A 21,277-nucleotide genomic window follows, 5' to 3' on the forward strand; every position below is an offset into this window, starting at 1 on the left:
AAAAATTATAAATTTACGTGAATAGAAAAACATAAAAATATTATCTATTTACCCAAATGCTGAAAGCAAAATTTCTCTAATGATAATCTGTATGAAAAAATATACAATGCCCTTTTCTACACTCTTTTGGAGTATATACACCAAATCAATATGCTCCCTCATGTAAAATATTAAAATTCTAAATTTACGCGGATATAAAATTATATAAATATTATCTATGTAACACAATGTTATAAGCAAAATGGCTCTAAAGAAAATCTGTTCCAAAAAATATACAATGTCCTTTTCTACACTGTTTTGGAGTATATACACCATATCAATAAGCTCTCTCATGTAAAATATTTAAATACTCAATTTACGTGGGTACAAAAAATATAAAAGCAAAATTGCAAATAATATAGTGTGTAAGAGAAAATATACAATGCCCATTTTTACTGTTTTTTGGAGTATATCCACCAAATAAATAGGCTCTCTCATGAAAAATACCGAAATTTTAAATTTACGCCAATATAAAAAAATCTGAATATTATCTAGGCACCCCAATCTAAAAAGCAAAATTGCAGTGAATATCATCTGTCAGAAAAAAATACAATGCCCTTTTCTACTGTGTTTGGAGTATATACTCCAACTCAGTAGGCTCTCTCAGGTAAAATACCGAAAGTCTAATTTTACGCGAATCGAAAATAATCTAAATATTATCTAGGCAACCCAATGTTAAAAGCAAAATGGCACTGAATATAATCTGGCAGAAAAATATACAATACCCTTTTCTACTCTGTTTTGGAGTATACACACCAATTCAATATGCTCTCTCAAGTAAAATACCAAAATTGTAATTTTACGCGAATCGAAAAAAATCTAAACATTATCTAGGCACCCCAATGGTAAAAGCAAAATTGCTCCGAATATAATATTTCAGAAAAAATATACAATGCAGTTTTCTACTCTGTTTTGGAGTATATACACCAACTCAATATGCTCTCTCATGTAAAATACCGAAATTCTAAATTTACGGGAATAGAAAAAAATCTAAATATTACCTAGGCACCCCAATGTAAAAACAAAATTGCTCTGAATATAATCTGTCAGAAAAAATATACAATGCCCTATTATACACTGTTTTGGAATATATACACCAACTCAATATGCTCTCTCATATAAAATACAGAAATTCTGAATTTAAGCGAATGGAAAAAAATTTAAATATTATCTTGGCACCCCAATGTTATAAGCAAAATTGCTCTGAATATAATCTGTCAGAAAAAATATACAACGCCCATTTCCTTATTGTACTCTGTTTTGGAGTATATAAACCAACACAGTATGCTCTCTCATGTAAAATACCGAAATTCTAATTTTAAGTGAATCGAAAAAAATCTAAATATTAACTAGGCACCCCAATGTTAAAAATAAAATTGCTCCGAATATAATCTGTCAGAAAAAGTATACAATGCCTTATTCTACTCTGTTTTGGAATATATACACCAACTCCATATGCTCTCTCATATAAAATACAGAAATTCTATATTTAAGCGAATTGAAAAACATCTAAATATTACCTAGGCACCCCAATGTTAAAAGCAAAATTGCTGTGAATATATTCTGTCTGAAACAATATACAATGCTCTTCTCTACTCTGTTTTGGAGTATATACACCGACTCAATATCCTCTCTCATGTTAAATACCTTAATTCTAATTTTACGCGAATCGAAGAAAATCTAAATAATATCTAGGTGACGCAAAGTTAAAAGAAAATGGCTCTAAATATAGTCTTTTAGAGAAAATATACAATGCCTTATTCTACTCTGTTTTGGAGTGTATACACCAACTGAGTATGCTCTCCCATGTAAAATACCGAAATTATAATTTTACGTGAATCGATAAAAATCTAATTATCTAGGCACCCCAATGTTAAAAGCAAAACTGGTCTGAATATAATTTGTAAGAAAATATATACAACGCACTTTCCTACTCTGTTTTGTGGTATATACACCAACTCCATATGCTCTCTCATGTAAAATACAGAAATTCTATAGTAAATCGAATCGAAAAAAATCTAAATATTATCTAGGCATCCCAATGTTAAAAGCAAAATTGCGCGAGGGGACTCAAGATGGCGCTGTGAGAACAACCCAGGATTGGAGCCCGCGTTGAATTCGCAAACGGTGAGTCAGTGCTGCATTTCCAGACTGATCTTTGTTGCCCACAGAACGGGGAAACTCCCAAGTATAAAAAGACACGGGACGCCAGGCAGTAGGTCTGCCTGGCGAAGCCGGCAGCTGGGGCGGCGGCGGCCGGCCCTACCCAGCAATCCCCACAGGGCGCGCTTGTCCGGGTGCCTTGTTGAACCGGCAACCTGAGACTTGAGAGGGCTGGACTTGAGACTGAACGAGACTTCCACAGTAGCCCAGCCCAGGGGATTGCAGGGACAGATCGCTTGGGATACCCAGTGGGACGAACAAAACCGCGATTTCAAACTATCCCGGGCAGACGGTCCGAGACGCTCTGTGGGGGAGGGGCGTCCACCACTACGGAGGCAACCTGCCCCAACTGATATACACGCCCACTGCTGAGGCAGCCAGCCGTTGCCGAGGCAACCCGCCCCAACTGAGATACACGCCCACTGCTGACACAGCCAGCCGTTGCCGAGGCAACCCGCCCCAACTGAGATACACGCCCACTGCTGACGCAGCCAGCCGTTGCCGAGGCAACCCACCCCACCTGAGATACACGCCCACTGCTGACGCAGCCTGCCGTTGCTGAGGCAACACGCTACAACAAAGAGACTCCGCCGCAGGGCGTGGCGGAGACCACAGCAGAGCCGGCAGGAACAGCGCGAATCACACAACAGCAGGGCGGAGCCTCGGCAGCCAAACAGTGGCTAGTCTGCCTTTGAGCTGGGCAGGACACCTGATCGGACATCCAAAAATAAAGCCCAAACCCCTCAACACAGAGCATTTGAGAAAAAAAAAAAGGGTTGTTTAATGAGCTGTGTTGCAGCAGAATCAAACATAGCAGCCTAACAGCCCTGAATGAACAACAGAGTGCACAGCTCAGCAATTAAACCCCTATAAAGTACAAACTGTCTCCTCAAGCAGCTCCCTGACCCCTCTATATCCAAAAGACTGTCATTAGGCAGGCATCATCCTGGGACAAAGAGAGCAGAAAAAGAAACTGGTAGCATCCCTCGCTGTGCCACGGCTACTAGAGGTGCACCCCAGACAAGCAGGGTCTAGAGCGGACCTCAACAGTCATACAGCGAAGGGGCTAGACTGGTAGAAGGAAAACCAAGTAACAGAAATACTTCATCATCAACATTCTGGGTGTCCACTCAGAGACCCAAACGAAAAGTCAGCAACTACGCAGACGACCAGCGGACAAATCCACAAAGATGGGAAGAAACCAGCGCAAAAAGGAGGAAAACACCCGAAACCAGAACACATCGCCTCCTAGAAAGGACCAAAACTCCTCACCAGCAAGGGAACAAAGCTGGACGGAGAATGACTGTGACGAAATGACGGAATTAGACTTCAGAAGATGGATAATGAGAAACTTTTGTGAGCTAAAAGATCATGTATTAAATCAATGCAAAGAAACTAAGAACCTTGAAAAAAGATTTGAAAAAAGATTCGAGGAAATGATAACAAGAATGGATACCTTAGAGAGGAATATGAATGAATTAAAGGAGCTGAAAAACACAATACGAGAACTTCGCGAAGCAAACGCAAGTTTCAATAGCCGAATTGACCAAGCAGAAGAAAGAATATCTGAAGTTGAAGACCAACTCAATGAAATAAAACGAGAAACCAAGATCAGAGAAAAAAGCGCAAAAAGGAATGAACAAAGTCTCCAAGAAATGTGGGACTATGTGAAAAGACCTAACCTACGTTTGATAGGTGTACCAGAAGGGGACGAAGAGAATGAATCCCAGCTGGAAAATACTCTTCAGGACATCATCCAGGAAAATTTCCCCCACCTAGCAAGACAAGCCAACACTCAATTGCAGGAAATACAGAGAACACCACAAAGATATTCCGCAAGAAGAGCAACCCCAAGGCACATAATCGTCAGATTCAACAGGGTTGAAATAAAGGAGAGAATACTAAGGGCAGCCAGAGAGAAAGGTCTGGTCACCCACAAAGGGAAGCCCATCAGACTCACAGCAGATCTCTCGGCAGAAACACTACAAGCCAGAAGAGAGTGGGGGCCAATATTCAACATTCTTAAAGAAAAGAACTTTCAACCCAGAATTTCATATCCAGCCAAACTGAGCTTCAGAAGTGAAGGAAGAATAAAATCCTTTGCGAACAAGCAAGTACTCAGAGATTTTGTCACCACCAGGCCTGCTTTACAAGAGCTCCTAAAAGAGGCACTACACATAGAAAGGATCAATCAGTACCAGCCACTCCAAAATCACACTGAATGCTAAAGAGCTTCAACATAATGAAGAATCTACAACAACTAACAGGCAAAACAGCCACTTAGAATCAAAATGGCAGTATCAAATTCACACATAACAATATTAACCCTAAATGTAAATGGACTAAATGCACCAATCAAAAGACACAGACTGGCAAATTGGATAAAAATCCAAAACCCATCAGTGTGCTGTATACAGGAAACCCATCTCACATGCAAGGATACACAAAGGCTCAAAATAAAGGGATGGAGGAAGATTTACCAAGCTAATGGAAAGCAAAAAAAAGCAGGAGTTGCAATTCTCATCTCTGATAAAATAGACTTTAAAGCAACAAAGATCAAAAGAGACAAAGAAGGCCATTACATAATGGTAAAAGGATCGATACAACAAGAAGAGCTAACGATCCTAAACATATATGGACCCAACACAGGAGCACCCAGATACATAAGGCAAGTTCTTAATGACTTACAGAAGGACTTAGACTCCCACACAATAATAGTGGGAGACTTTAACACTCCACTGTCAATACTAGACAGATCAACCAGACAGAAAATCAACAAGGATACCCAGGGCTTGAACTCAGACCTGGAGCAAGCAAACCTGGTGGACATTTACAGAACTCTCCACCCCTAATCCACAGAATACACATTCTTCTCAGCACCACATCACACCTACTCTAAAATTGACCACATAATTGGAAGTAAAGCACTGCTCAACAAATGCAAAACAACTGAAATCATAACAAACAGCCTCTCAGACCATAGTGCAATCAAGTTAGAACTCAGAATTCAGAAACAGACCCAGAACCGCACAGCTTCATGGAAACTGAACAACTGGCTCTTGAATGTTGACTGGGTAAACAACGAAATGAAGGCAGAAATAAAGAAGTTCTTCGAAACCAATGAGAATGAAGACACAACGTGCCAGAACCTCTGGGACACATTTAAAGCAGTCTCTAGAGGAAAGTATATAGCAATAAGTGCCCATATGAGGAGAATGGAGAGATCCAAAATTGACACCCTATCGTCAAAATTGAAAGAGCTAGAGGAGCAAGATCAAAAAAACTCAAAACCCAGCAGAAGACAAGAAATTACTAAGATCAGAGCTGAGCTGAAGGAGATTGAGACACGAAAAACCCTTCAAAAAATCAATAAATCCAAGAGCTGGTTTTTTGAAAAGATCAACAAAATAGACAGACCACTAGCCAGATTGATTAAAAAGAAAAGAGAGAACAACCAAATAGATGCAATAAAAAATGATAAAGGGGAAATCACCACAGATTCCACAGAAATTCAAACCATCATCAGAGAATATTACAAACAACTCTATGCACATAAACTAGTAAACCTGGAAGAAATGGATAAATTCCTGGACTCCTGTGTCCTCCCAAGCCTAAACCAGGAGGAAGCTGGAACTATGAATAGACCAATAACAAGGTCTGAAGTTGAGGCAGCAATTAAGAGCCTACCTCACAAAAAAAGCCCAGGTCCAGATGGGTTCACAGCCGAATTCTACCAGACACACAAGGAGGAGCTGGTACCATTCCTTCTAAAACTATTTCAAACAATCCAAAAAGAGGGAATCCTTCCCAAATCATTTTATGAGACCAACATCATCCTGATACCAAAACCCGGCAGAGACCCAACGAGAAAAGAAAACTTCAGGCCAATATCCATGATGAACATAGATGCAAAAATCTTCAATAAAATATTGGCAAGCCGATTGCAACAGCAAATCAAAAAACTTATTCATCATGATCAAGTAGGATTCATCCCAGGGATGCAAGGCTGGTTCAACATACGCAAGTCTATCAACGTAATTCACCACATAAACAGAACCAAAAATAAAAACCACATGATTATCTCAATTGACGCAGAGAAGGCATTTGACAAAATTCAACAGCCCTTTATGCTAAAAACCCTCAATAAACTCGGTATCGATGGAACGTATCTCAAAGTAATAAAAGCTATTTATCACAAACCAACAGCCAATATCATACTGAATGGGCAAAAACTGGAAGCATTCCCTTTGAAATCTGGTACTAGACAAGGATGCCCTCTCTCACCACTCCTATTCAATATAGTACTGGAAGTTCTAGCCAGAGCAATCAGGCAAGAAAAAGAAATAAAGGGTATTCAAATAGGAAAGGTGGAAGCCAAATTGTCTCTATTTGCAGACGACATGATAGTATACCTAGAAGACCCCATCGCCTCAGCCCAAAAACTCCTGAAACTGATAAACAACTTCAGCAAAGTCTCAGGATATAAAATCAATGTGCAAAAATCACAAGCATTCCTATACACCAATAACAGACTTAAAGAAAGCCAAATCAAGAGCGAACTGCCATTCGCAATTGCTACAAAAAGAATAAAATACCTTGGAATACAACTCACAAGGAACGTAAGGGACCTCTTCAAGGAGAACTACAAACCACTGCTCAACGAAATCAGAGAGGACACAAACAGATGGAGAAACATTCCATGTTCATGGTTAGGAAGAATTAATATCGTGAAAATGGCTATACTGCCCAAAGTAATTTACAGAATCAACGCTATCCCCATCAAGCTACCATTGACTTTCTTCACAGAACTGGAAAAAACCACCATGAACTTCATATGGAACCAAAAGAGAGCCCGCATAGCCAAGTCAATTCTAAGCAAAAAGAACACAGCGGGGGGCATCACACTACCGGATTTCAAACTATACTACAAGGCTACAGTAATCAAAACAGCATGGTACTGGTACCAAAACAGAGATATAGACCAATGGAACAAAACAGAGGCACCGGAGGCAACACAACATACATACAACTATACAATCTTTGATAAACCTGACAAAAATAAGCAATGGGGCAAGGATTCCATGTTTAACAAATGGTGTTGGGAAAACTGGCTAGCCATGTGCAGAAAGCAGAAACTGGACCCCTTCCTGACACCTTACACTAAAATTAACTCCAGATGGATTAAAGACTTAAACATAAGACCTGGCACCATAAAAACCCTAGAAGGAAATCTAGGCAAAACTATCCAGGACATAGGAGTAGGCAAGGACTTCATGAACAAAACACCAAGAGCATTGGCAACAAAAGCCAAAATAGACAAATGGGACCTAATGAAACTCCACAGCTTCTGCACGGCAAAAGAAACAGTCACTAGAGTGGATCGGCAACCAACAGAATGGGAAAAAATTTTCGCAGTCTACCCATCTGACAAAGGGCTGATATCCAGAATTTACAAACAACTCAAGCAGATTTACAGGAAAAAAACAAACAAGCCCATTCAAAAGTGGGCAAAGGATATGAACAGATACTTTACGAAAGAAGACATATATGAGGCCAACAATCATATGAAAAAATGCTCATCGTCACTGGTCATCAGAGAGATGCAAATCAAAACCACATTGAGATACCATCTCACGCCAGTTAGAATGGCGATCATTAAAAAATCTGGAGACAACAGATGCTGGAGAGGATGTGGAGAAAAAGGAACACTTTTACACTGTTGGTGGGAGTGTAAATTAGTTCAACCATTGTGGAAGACAGTGTGGCGATTCCTCAAGGCCTTAGAAATAGAAATTCCATTTGACCCAGCAATCCCATTACTGGGTATATATCCAAAAGACTATAAATCGTTCTACTATAAGGACACATGTACACGAATGTTCATTGCAGCACTGTTTACAATAGCAAAGACCTGGAATCAACCCAAATGCCCACTGATAATAGACTGGATTGGAAAAATGTGGCACATATACACCATGGAATATTATGCAGCAATCAGAAATGATGAGTTCGTGTCGTTTGTAGGGACATGGATGAATCTGGAGAACATCATCCTCAGCAAACTGACACAGGAACAGAAAATGAAACACCGCATATTCTCACTCATAGGTGGGTGATGAAAAATGAGAACACATGGACACAGAAAGGGGAGTACTAAACACTGGGGTCTATTGGGGGGAAAAGGGGAGGGCCAGTGGGAGGGGGAGGTGGGGAGGGATAGCCTGGGGAGAAATGCCAAATGTGGGTGAAGGGGAGAAGAAAAGCAAAGCACACTGCCATGTGTGTACCTACGCAACTGTCTTGCATGCTCTGCTCATGTACCCCAAAACCTATAATCCAATAAAAAATTTAAAAATAAATAAATAAATAAATAAATGGTTCACAACGGAAAAAAAAAAAAAAAAAAAAAAAAAAAAAAAAAGCAAAATTGCTCTGAATATAATCTTACAGAAAAAATATACAATGCCCTTTTCTACTCTGTTTTGTAGTATATACACCAACTCGATATGCTCTCTCATGTAAAATACCGAAATTCTAAATTTATGTGAATCGAAATAATTCTAAATATTATCTAGGCACCCCAATGTTTAAACCAAAATTTCTCTGAATATAATCTGTCAGAAAAAATTTTCAATGCTTTTTTCTACTCTGTTTTGTAGTATATACACCAACTCAATATGCCCTATCATGTAAAATATAAAAATTCTAATTTTACCCGAAACGAAAAAATCTAAATATTATCTAGGCACCCCAATGTTTAAAGCAAAATTGCTCTGAATATAATCTGCCAGAAAAAATATACAATGCCCTTTTCTACTCTCTTTTGGAGGATATAAACCGATTCAGTATGCTCTCTCATGTAAAATACCGAAATTCTAATTTTACACGAATCGAAAATAATCTAAATAATATCTAGGCGCCCCAAAGTTAAAAGAAAATGTCTCTGAATATAGTCTGTTAGAAAAAATATACAATGCCTTATTCTACTCTTTTTTGGAGTATATACACCAACTCAGTATGCTCTCTCATGTAAAATACAGAAATTCAAATTTTACATGAATTGAAAATAATCTAAATATTATCTAGGCATCCCAATGTTAAAAACAAAATTGCTCTGAATATAGTTTTTCAGAGAAAATATACAATGCCCTATTCTACTCTGTTTTTGAGTACATACACCAAGTCGATATGCTCTCTCATATAAAATACGGAAATTCTATATTTAAGCGAATCGAGCAAAACCTAAATATTATCTAGAAACACCAATGTTGAAAGCAAAATTGCTCTGAATATAATCTGTCAGAAAGAATATACAATGCCCTGTTCTACTCTGTTTTGTTGTATATACAAAAACACAATATGCTCTCTCATGTAAAATACAAAAATTCAAATTTTACCCGAATCGAAAAAATCTAAATATTATCTAGGCACCACAATGTTAAAAGCAAAATTGCTATGAATACAATCTGTCAGAAAAAATATAAAATGCTTTTTTCTACTCTGTTTTGTAGTTTATACAGCAACTCAATATGCCCTCTCATGTAAAATACAGATATTCTAATTTTAGCCAAATCGGAAACATCTGAATATTACCTAGGCACCGCAATGTTAAAAGCAAAATTGCTGTGAATATAATCTGTCAGAAAAAATATACAATGCGCTATTCTACTCTGTTTTGGAGTATATACACCCACTCAGTATGCTCTCTCATGTAAAATATGGAAATTCTAATTTTACACGAATCGAAAAAAACCTAAATAATATCTAGTCGCCCCAAAGTTAAAATAAAATAGCTCTGAATATAGTCTGTTAGAAAAAATATACAATGCCTTATTCTACTCTGTTTTGGAGTATATACACCAACTCAGTATGCTCTCTCATGGAAAATACCGAAATTCTAATTTTACGTGAATCCAAATAATTCTAAATATTATCTAGGTACCCCAATGTTAAAAGCAAAATTGCTCTGAATATCATCTGTCAGAAAAAATATACAATGCCCTTTTCTACTCTGTTTTGTAGTATATACAGCAACTCAATCTGCCCTCTCATGTAAAATACGAAAATTCTAAGTTTACACGAATCGAAAAAAATCTAAATAATATCTAGTCGCCCCAAAGTTAAAAGAAAATGGCTCTGAATATAATCTCTTAAAAAATATATACAATGCCCTTTTCTACTCTGTTTTGTAGTATATACAACAACTCAATATGCCCTCTCATGTAAAATACAGAAATGCTAATATTACCCTAATCGAAAAAATCTAAATATTAACTAGGCACCTTAATGTTAAAAGCAAAATTGGTCTGAATATAGTCAGTCATAAAAAATATACAATGCGCTATTCTACTCTGTTTGGAGTATATACACCAACTAAATATGCTCTCTCATGTAAAATATCGAAATTCTAATATTATACGAATCAAAGAAAATCTAAATAATATCTAGGCACCCCAAAGTTGAAAGAAAATGGCTCTGAATATAGTCTGATAGAAAAAATATACAATGCCTTATTCTACTCTGTTTTGTAGTATATACACCAACTCAGTGTACTCTCTCATGTAAAATACCGAAATTCTAAATTTACGTGAATCGAAAAAAATCTAAATATTATCTAGGCACCCCAATGTTAAAAACAAAATTGCTCTGAATATAATCTGTCAGAAAAAATATACAATGCACTTTTCTACTTTCTTTTGGAGTATATACACCAACTCAGTATGCACTCTCATGTAAAATAACGAAATTCTAATTTTACGTGGATCGAAAAAATCTAAATAATATCTAGGCGCCACAAAATTAAAAGAAAATGGCTCTGAATATAGTGTGTTAGAAAAAATATACAATGCCTTATTCTACTATATTTTGGTGTCTATACACCAACTAAGTATGCTCTCTCCTGTAAAATACAGAAATTCTAAATTTACGTGAATCGAAAAACATCTAAATATTATCTAGGCACCCCAATGTTAAAAACAAAATTGCGCGGGGACTCAAGATGGCGCTGTGAGAACAACCCAGGATTGGAGCCCGCGTTGAATTCGCAAACGGTGAGTCAGTGCTGCATTTCCAGACTGATCTTTGTTGCCCACAGAACGGGGAAACTCCCAAGTATAAAAAGACAGGGGACGCCAGGCAGTAGGTCTGCCTGGCGAAGCCGGCAGCCGGGGCGGCGGCGGCCGGCCCTACCCAGCAATCCCCACAGGGCGCGCTTGTCCGGGTGCCTTGTTGAACCGGCAACCTGAGACTTGAGAGGGCTGGACTTGAGACTGAACGAGACTTGCACAGTAGCCCAGCCCAGGGGATTGCAGGGACAGATCGCTTGGGATACCCAGTGGGACAAATAAAACCGCGATAACTATCCCGGGCAGACGGTCCGAGACGCTCTGTGGGGGAGGGGCGTCCACCACTACGGAGGCAACCTGCCCCAACTGATATACACGCCCACTGCTGAGGCAGCCAGCCGTTGCCGAGGCAACCCGCCCCAACTGAGATACACGCCCACTGCTGACGCAGCCAGCCGTTGCCGAGGCAATCCGTCCCTACTGAGATACACGCCCACTGCTGACGCAGCCTGCCGTTGCTGAGGCAACACGCTACAACGAAGACACTCCGCCGCAGGGCGTGGCGGAGACCACAGCAGAGCCAGCAGGAACAGCGCGAATCACACAACAGCAGGGCGGAGCCTCGGCAGCCAAACAGTGGCTAGTCTGCCTTTGAGCTGGGCAGGACACCTGATCGGACATCCAAAAATAAAGCCCAAACCCCTCAACACAGAGCATTTGAGAAAAAAAAAAAAGGGTTGTTTAATGAGCTGTGTTGCAGCAGAATCAAACATAGCAGCCTAACAGCCCTGAATAAACAACAGAGTGCACAGCTCAGCAATTAAACCCCTATAAAGTACAAACTGTCTCCTCAAGCAGCTCCCTGACCCCTCTATATCCAAAAGACTGTCATTAGGCAGGCATCATCCTGGGACAAAGAGAGCAGAAAAAGAAACTGGTAGCATCCCTCGCTGTGCCACGGCTACTAGAGGTGCACCCCAGACAAGCAGGGTCTGGAGCGGACCTCAACAGTCATACAGCGAAGGGGCTAGACTGGTAGAAGGAAAACCAAGCAACAGAAATACTTCATCATCAACATTCTGGGTGTCCACTCAGAGACCCAAACGAAAAGTCAGCAACTACGCAGACGACCAGCGGACAAATCCACAAAGATGGGAAGAAACCAGTGCAAAAAGGAGGAAAACACCCGAAACCAGAACACATCGCCTCCTAGAAAGGACCAAAACTCCTCACCAGCAAGGGAACAAAGCTGGACGGAGAATGACTGTGATGAAATGACGGAATTAGACTTCAGAAGATGGATAATGAGAAACTTTTGTGAGCTAAAAGATCATGTATTAAATCAATGCAAAGAAACTAAGAACCTTGAAAAAAGATTTGAAAAAAGATTCGAGGAAATGATAACAAGAATGGATACCTTAGAGAGGAATATGAATGAATTAAAGGAGCTGAAAAACACAATACGAGAACTTCGCGAAGCAAACGCAAGTTTCAATAGCCGAATTGACCAAGCAGAAGAAAGAATATCTGAAGTCGAAGATCAACTCAATGAAATAAAACGAGAAACCAAGATCAGAGAAAAAAGCGCAAAAAGGAATGAACAAAGTCTCCAAGAAATGTGGGACTATGTGAAAAGACCTAACCTACGTTTGATAGGTGTACCAGAAGGGGACGAAGAGAATGAATCCCAGCTGGAAAATACTCTTCAGGACATCATCCAGGAAAATTTCCCCCACCTAGCAAGACAAGCCAACACTCAATTGCAGGAAATACAGAGAACACCACAAAGATATTCCGCAAGAAGAGCAACCCCAAGGCACATAATCGTCAGATTCAACAGGGTTGATATAAAGGAGAGAATACTAAGGGCAGCCAGAGAGAAAGGTCGGGTCACCCACAAAGGGAAGCCCATCAGACTCACAGCAGATCTCTCGGCAGAAACACTACAAGCCAGAAGAGAGTGGGGGCCAATATTCAACATTCTTAAAGAAAAGAACTTTCAACCCAGAATTTCATATCCAGCCAAACTGAGCTTCAGAAGTGAAGGAAGAATAAAATCCTTTGCGAACAAGCAAGTACTCAGAGATTTTGTCACCACCAGGCCTGCTTTACAAGAGCTCCTAAAAGAGGCACTACACATAGAAAGGATCAATCAGTACCAGCCATTCCAAAATCACACTGAATGCTAAAGAGCTTCAACATAATGAAGAATCTACAACAACTAACAGGCAAAACAGCCACTTAGCATCAAAATGGCAGTATCAAATTCACACATAACAATATTAACCCTAAATGTAAATGGACTAAATGCACCAATCAAAAGACACAGACTGGCAAATTGGATAAAAATCCAAAACCCATCAGTGTGCTGTATCCAGGAAACCCATCTCACATGCAAGGATACACAAAGGCTCAAAATAAAGGGATGGAGGAAGATTTACCAAGCTAATGGAAAGCAAAAAAAAGCAGGAGTTGCAATTCTCATCTCTGATAAAATAGACTTTAAAGCAACAAAGATCAAAAGAGACAAAGAAGGCCATTACATAATGGTAAAAGGATCGATACAACAAGAAGAGCTAACGATCCTAAACATATATGGACCCAACACAGGAGCACCCAGATACGTAAGGCAAGTTCTTAATGACTTACAGAAGGACTTAGACTCCCACACAATAATAGTGGGAGACTTTAACACCCCACTGTCAATACTAGACAGATCAACCAGACAGAAAATCAACAAGGATACCCAGGGCTTGAACTCAGACCTGGAGCAAGCAAACCTGGTGGACATTTACAGAACTCTCCACCCCAAATCCACAGAATACACATTCTTCTCAGCACCACATTACACCTACTCTAAAATTGACCACATAATTGGAAGTAAAGCACTGCTCAACAAATGCAAAACAACTGAAATCATAACAAACAGCCTCTCAGACCATAGTGCAATCAAGTTAGAACTCAGAACTCAGAAACCGACCCAGAACCGCACAGCTTCATGGAAACTGAACAACTGGCTCTTGAATGTTGACTGGGTAAACAATGAAATGAAGGCAGAAATAAAGAAGTTCTTCGAAACCAATGAGAACGAAGACACAACGTGCCAGAACCTCTGGGACACATTTAAAGCAGTCTCTAGAGGAAAGTATATAGCAATAAGTGCCCATATGAGGAGAATGGAGAGATCCAAAATTGACACCCTATCGTCAAAATTGAAAGAGCTAGAGGAGCAAGATCAAAAAAACTCAAAACCCAGCAGAAGACAAGAAATTACTAAGATCAGAGCTGAGCTGAAGGAGATTGAGACACGAAAAACCCTTCAAAAAATCAATAAATCCAAGAGCTGGTTTTTTGAAAAGATCAACAAAATAGACAGACCACTAGCCAGATTGATTAAAAAGAAAAGAGAGAACAACCAAATAGATGCAATAAAAAATGATAAAGGGGAAATCACCACAGATTCCACAGAAATTCAAACCATCATCAGAGAATATTACAAACAACTCTATGCACATAAACTAGTAAACCTGGAAGAAATGGATAAATTCCTGGACTCCTGTGTCCTCCCAAGCCTAAACCAGGAGGAAGCTGAAACTATGAATAGACCAATAACAAGGTCTGAAGTTGAGGCAGCAATTAAGAGCCTACCTCACAAAAAAAGCCCAGGTCCAGACGGGTTCACAGCCGAATTCTACCAGACACACAAGGAGGAGCTGGTACCATTCCTTCTAAAACTATTTCAAACAATCCAAAAAGAGGGAATCCTTCCCAAATCATTTTATGAGACCAACATCATCCTGATACCAAAACCCGGCAGAGACCCAACGAGAAAAGAAAACTTCAGGCCAATATCCATGATGAACATAGATGCAAAAATCTTCAATAAAATATTGGCAAGCCGATTGCAACAGCAAATCAAAAAACTTATTCATCATGATCAAGTAGGATTCATCCCAGGGATGCAAGGCTGGTTCAACATACGCAAGTCTATCAACGTAATTCACCACATAAACAGAACCAAAAACAAAAACCACATGATTATCTCAATTGACGCAGAGAAGGCATTTGACAAAATTCAACAGCCCTTTATGCTAAAAACCCTCAATAAACTCGGTATCGATGGAACGTATCTCAAAGTAATAAAAGCTATTTATGACAAACCAACAGCCAATATCATACTGAATGGGCAAAAACTGGAAGCATTCCCTTTGAAATCTGGTACTAGACAAGGATGCCCTCTCTCACCACTCCTATTCAATATAGTACTGGAAGTTCTAGCCAGAGCAATCAGGCAAGAAAAAGAAATAAAGGGTATTCAAATAGGAAAGGTGGAAGCCAAATTGTCTCTATTTGCAGACGACATGATAGTATACCTAGAAGACCCCATTGCCTCAGCCCAAAAACTCCTGAAACTGATAAACAACTTCAGCAAAGTCTCAGGATATAAAATCAATGTGCAAAAATCACAAGCATTCGTCTACACCAATAACAGACTTAAAGAAAGCCAAATCAAGAGCGAACTGCCATTCGCAATTGCTACAAAAAGAATAAAATACCTTGGAATACAACTCACAAGGAACGTAAGGGACCTCTTCAAGGAGAACTACAAACCACTGCTCAACGAAATCAGAGAGGACACAAACAGATGGAGAAACATTCCATGTTCATGGTTAGGAAGAATTAATATCGTGAAAATGGCTATACTGCCCAAAGTAATTTACAGAATCAATGCTATCCCCATCAAGCTACCATTGACTTTCTTCACAGAACTGGAAAAAACCACCATGAACTTCATATGGAACCAAAAGAGAGCCCGCATAGCCAAGTCAATTCTAAGCAAAAAGAACACAGCGGGGGGCATCACACTACCGGATTTCAAACTATACTACAAGGCTACAGTAATCAAAACCGCATGGTACTGGTACCAAAACAGAGATATAGACCAATGGAACAAAACAGAGGCACCGGAGGCAACACAACATACATACAACTATACAATCTTTGATAAACCTGACAAAAACAAGCAATGGGGCAAGGATTCCATGTTTAACAAATGGTGTTGGGAAAACTGGCTAGCCATGTGCAGAAAGCAGAAACTGGACCCCTTCCTGACACCTTACACTAAAATTAACTCCAGATGGATTAAAGACTTAAACATAAGACCTGGCACCATAAAAACCCTAGAAGGAAATCTAGGCAAAACTATCCAGGACATAGGAGTAGGCAAGGACTTCATGAACAAAACACCAAGAGCATTGGCAACAAAAGCCAAAGTAGACAAATGGGACCTAATGAAACTCCACAGCTTCTGCACGGCAAAAGAAACAGTCACTAGAGTGGATCGGCAACCAACAGAATGGGAAAAAATTTTCGCAGTCTACCCATCTGACAAAGGGCTGATATCCAGAATTTACAAACAACTCAAGCAGATTTACAGGAAAAAAACAAACAAGCCCATTCAAAAGTGGGCAAAAAATATGAACAGATACTTTTCGAAAGAAGACATATATGAGGCCAACAATCATATGAAAAAATGCTCATTGTCACTGGTCATCAGAGAGATGCAAATCAAAACCACATTGAGATACCATCTCACGCCAGTTAGAATGGCGATCATTAAAAAATCTGGAGACAACAGATGCTGGAGAGGATGTGGAGAAAAAGGAACACTTTTACACTGTTGGTGGGAGTGTAAGTTAGTTCAACCATTGTGGAAGACAGTGTGGCGATTCCTCAAGGCCTTAGAAATAGAAATTCCATTTGACCCAGCAATCCCATTACTGGGTATATATCCAAAAGACTATAAATCGTTCTACTATAAAGACACATGTACACGAATGTTCATTGCAGCACTGTTTACAATAGCAAAGACCTGGAATCAACCCAAATGCCCATTGATAATAGACTGGATTGGAAAAATGTGGCACATATACACCATGGAATATTATGCAGCAATCAGAAATGATGAGTTCGTGTCGTTTGTAGGGACATGGATGAATCTGGAAAACATCATCCTCAGCAAACTGACACAAGAACAAAAAATGAAACACCGCATATTCTCACTCATAGGTGGGTGATGAAAAATGAGAACACATGGACACAGAAAGGGGAGTACTAAACACTGGGGTCTATTGGGGGGAAAAGGGGAGGGCCAGTGGGAGGGGGAGGTGGGGAGGGATAGCCTGGGGAGAAATGCCAAATGTGGGTGAAGGGGAGAAGAAAAGCAAAGCACACTGCCATGTGTGTACCTACGCAACTGTCTTGCATGCTCTGCTCATGTACCCCAAAACCTATAATCAAATAAAAAATTAAAAAAAAAAAAAAAAAAAAAAAAAAAAAAATTGCTCTGAATATAAAATTTCAGAAAAAATATACAATGCGTTATTCTACTTTGTTTTGAGGTATATAAACCAACTCGATATGTTCTCTCATGTAAAATACAGAAATTCTATATTTAAGCGAATTGAAAAAAAATCTAAATATTTTCTAGGCACCCCAATGGTAAAAGCAAATTTGCTCTGAATATAATCTGTCAGAAAAAATATACAATGCCCTGTTCTACTCTGTTTTGTTGTATATACAAGAACTCAATATGCTCTCTCATGAAAAATACAGAAATTATCATTTTTCCCGAATCGAAAAAATCTAAATATTATCTAGGCACCCCAATGTTAAAAGCAAAATTGCTCTGAATATAATCTGTCAGAAAAAATATACAATGGTTTTCTCTACTCTTTTTTGTAGTTTATACAGCAACTCAATATGCCCTCTCATGTAAAATACAGAAATTCTAATTTTAGCCAAATCGAAAAAATCTAAATATTACCTAGGCACTTCAATGTTACAAGCAAAATTTCTGTGAATATAGTCTGTCAGAAAAAAAATACAATGCGCTATTCTACTCTGTTTTGGAGTATATACACCCACTCAGTATGCTCTCTCACATAAAATACGGAAATTCTAATTATACACAAATAGAAAAAAATCTAAATAATATCTAGTCGCCCCAAAGTTAAAAGAAAATGGCTCTGAAAATAGTCTGTTACAAAAAATATACAATGCCTTATTCTACTCTGTTTTGGAGTATATACACCAACTCAGTGTGCTCTCTCATGGAAAATACCAAAATTCTAATTTTACGTGAATCCAAAGAATTCTAAATATTATCTAGGTACCCCAATGATAAAAGAAAAATTGCTCTGAATATAATCTGTCAGAAAAAATATACAATGCTATTTTCTAATCTGTTTTAGAGTATATACACCAGCTCAGTGTGCTCTATCACGTAAAATACAGGAATTCTAATTTTACGTGAATCGAAAAAAATCTAAATATTATCTAGGCACCCCAATGTTAAAAACAAAATTGCTCTGAATATAAACTTTCAGAAAAAATATACAATGCGTTATTATACTTTGTTTTGAGGTATATAAACCAACTCGATATGTTCTCTCATGTAAAATACAGAAATTCTATATTTAAGCGAATTGAAAATAATCTAAATATTTTCTAGGCACCCCAATGGTAAAAGCAAATTTGCTCTGAATATAATCTGTCAGAAAAAATATACAATGCCCTGTTCTACTCTGTTTTGTTGTATATACAAGAACTCAATATGCTCTCTCATGAAAAATACAGAAATTATCATTTTTCCCGAATCAAAAAAATCTAAATATTATCTAGGCACCCCAATGTTAAAAGCAAAATTGCTCTGAATATAATCTGTCAGAAAAAATATACAATGGTTTTTTCTACTCTTTTTTGTAGTTTATACAGCAACTCAATATGCCCTCTCATGTAAAATACAGAAATTCTAATTTTAGCCAAATCGAAAAAATCTAAATATTACCTAGGCACTTCAATGTTACAAGCAAAATTTCTGTGAATATAATCTGTCAGAAAAAAAATACAATGCGCTATTCTACTCTGTTTTGGAGTATATACACCCACTCAGTATGCTCTCTCACATAAAATACGGAAATTCTAATTATACACGAATAGAAAAAAATCTAAATAATATCTAGTCGCCCCAAAGTTAAAAGAAAATGGCTCTGAAAATAGTCTGTTACAAAAAATATACAATGCCTTATTCTACTCTGTTTTGGAGTATATACACCAACTCAGTGTGCTCTCTCATGGAAAATACCGAAATTCTAATTTTACGTGAATCGAAAGAATTCTAAATATTATCTAGGTATTCCAATGATAAAAGAAAAATTGCTCTGAATATAATCTGTCAGAAAAAATATACAATGCTTTTTTCTACTCTGTTTTGTAGTATATAGAGCAACTCAATATGCCCTCTAATGTAAAATACAGAAATTCTAATTTTACCCGAATCGAAAACATCTAAATATTACCTATGCACCCCAATGTTAAAAGCAAAATTGGTCTGAATATTATCAGTCAGAAAAAATATACAATGCTCTATTCTACTCTGTTTTGGAGTATATACACCAACTCAATATGCTCTCTCATGTAAAATACCGAAATTCTAATATTACACGGATCAAAAAAAGCTAAATAATATCTAGGCGCCGCAAAGTTAAAAGTAAATGGCTCTGAATATAGTCTGTTAGAAGAAATATAATATGCCTTATTCTACTCTGTTTTGTAGTATATACACGAACTCAGTATACTCTCTCATGTAAAATACCGAAATTCTAAATTTACGTGAATAGGAAAAAATCTAAATATAATCTAGGCACCCCAATGTTAAAAACAAAATTGCTCGGAATATCATCTGTCAGAAAAAATATACAATGCCCTTTTCTACTTTCTTTTGGAGTATATACACCATCTCACTATGCTCTCTGATGTAAAACACCTAAATTCTAATTTTACGCGAATCGAAAAAAATCTAAATAATATCTAGGCTCCCCAAAGTTAAAAGAAAATGGCTCTGAATATAGTGTGTTAGAAAAAATATACAATGCCTTATTCTACTCTGTTTTGGAGTATATACACCAACTCAGTATGCTCTCTCCTGTAAAATACAGATATTCTAAATTTACGTGAATCGAAATAAATCTAAATATTATATAGGCATCCCAATGTTAAAAACAAAATTGCTCTGAATATAAACTTTCAGAAAAAATACACAAAGCCTTATTCTACTCGGTTTTGGGGTATATACACCAACTCAATATGCTCTCTTATGTAAAATACAGAAATTGAATATTTAAGCGAATTGAAAAAAATCTAAATATTTTCTAGGCACCCCAATGGTAAAAGCAAATTTTCTCTGAATATAATCTGTCAGAAAAAATATACAGTGCCCTGTTCTACTCTGTTTTGTTGTATATACAAGAACTCAATATGCTCTCTCATGTAAAATACAGAAATTCCAAATTTTCCCGAATCGAATAAACCTAAATATTATCGAGGCACCCCAAGGTTAAAAACAACATTGCTCTGAATATAATCTGTCACAATAAATATAAAATACCCTATTCTACCCTGTTTTGGAGTATATACACGCACGCAGTATGCTCTCTCATGTAAAATACCGAAATTCTAATTTTACGCGAATCGAAGAAAATCTAAATAATATCAAGGCGCCCCAAAGTTAAAAGAAAATGGCTATGAATATAGTCTGTTATAAAAAATATGCAATGCCTTATTCTACTCTGCTTTGGAGTATATACACCAACTCAGTATGCTCTCTCATATAAAATACAGATAATCAAATTTTACATGAATCGAAAAAAATCCAAATATTATCTAGGCACCCCAATGTTAAAAAAAAACTGCTCTGAATATAATCTGTCAGAAAAAATAATCAATGCCCTATTCTACTATGTTTTACAGTATGTACACCAACTCCATATGCTCTCTCATGTAAAATACAGAAATTCTATATTTAAGCGAATCGAAAAATATCTAAATATTATCTAGGCACCCCAATGTGAAAATCAAAATTGCTCTGAATATAGTGTTTCAGAGAAAATATACAATGCCCTTCTCTACTCTGTTTTGGAGAATATACAACAACTCAATATGCTCTGTCA

The sequence above is a fragment of the Callithrix jacchus genome, chromosome 7, assembly GCF_049354715.1.
Source record: "Callithrix jacchus isolate 240 chromosome 7, calJac240_pri, whole genome shotgun sequence".
Lineage (NCBI taxonomy): Eukaryota > Metazoa > Chordata > Mammalia > Primates > Cebidae > Callithrix > Callithrix jacchus.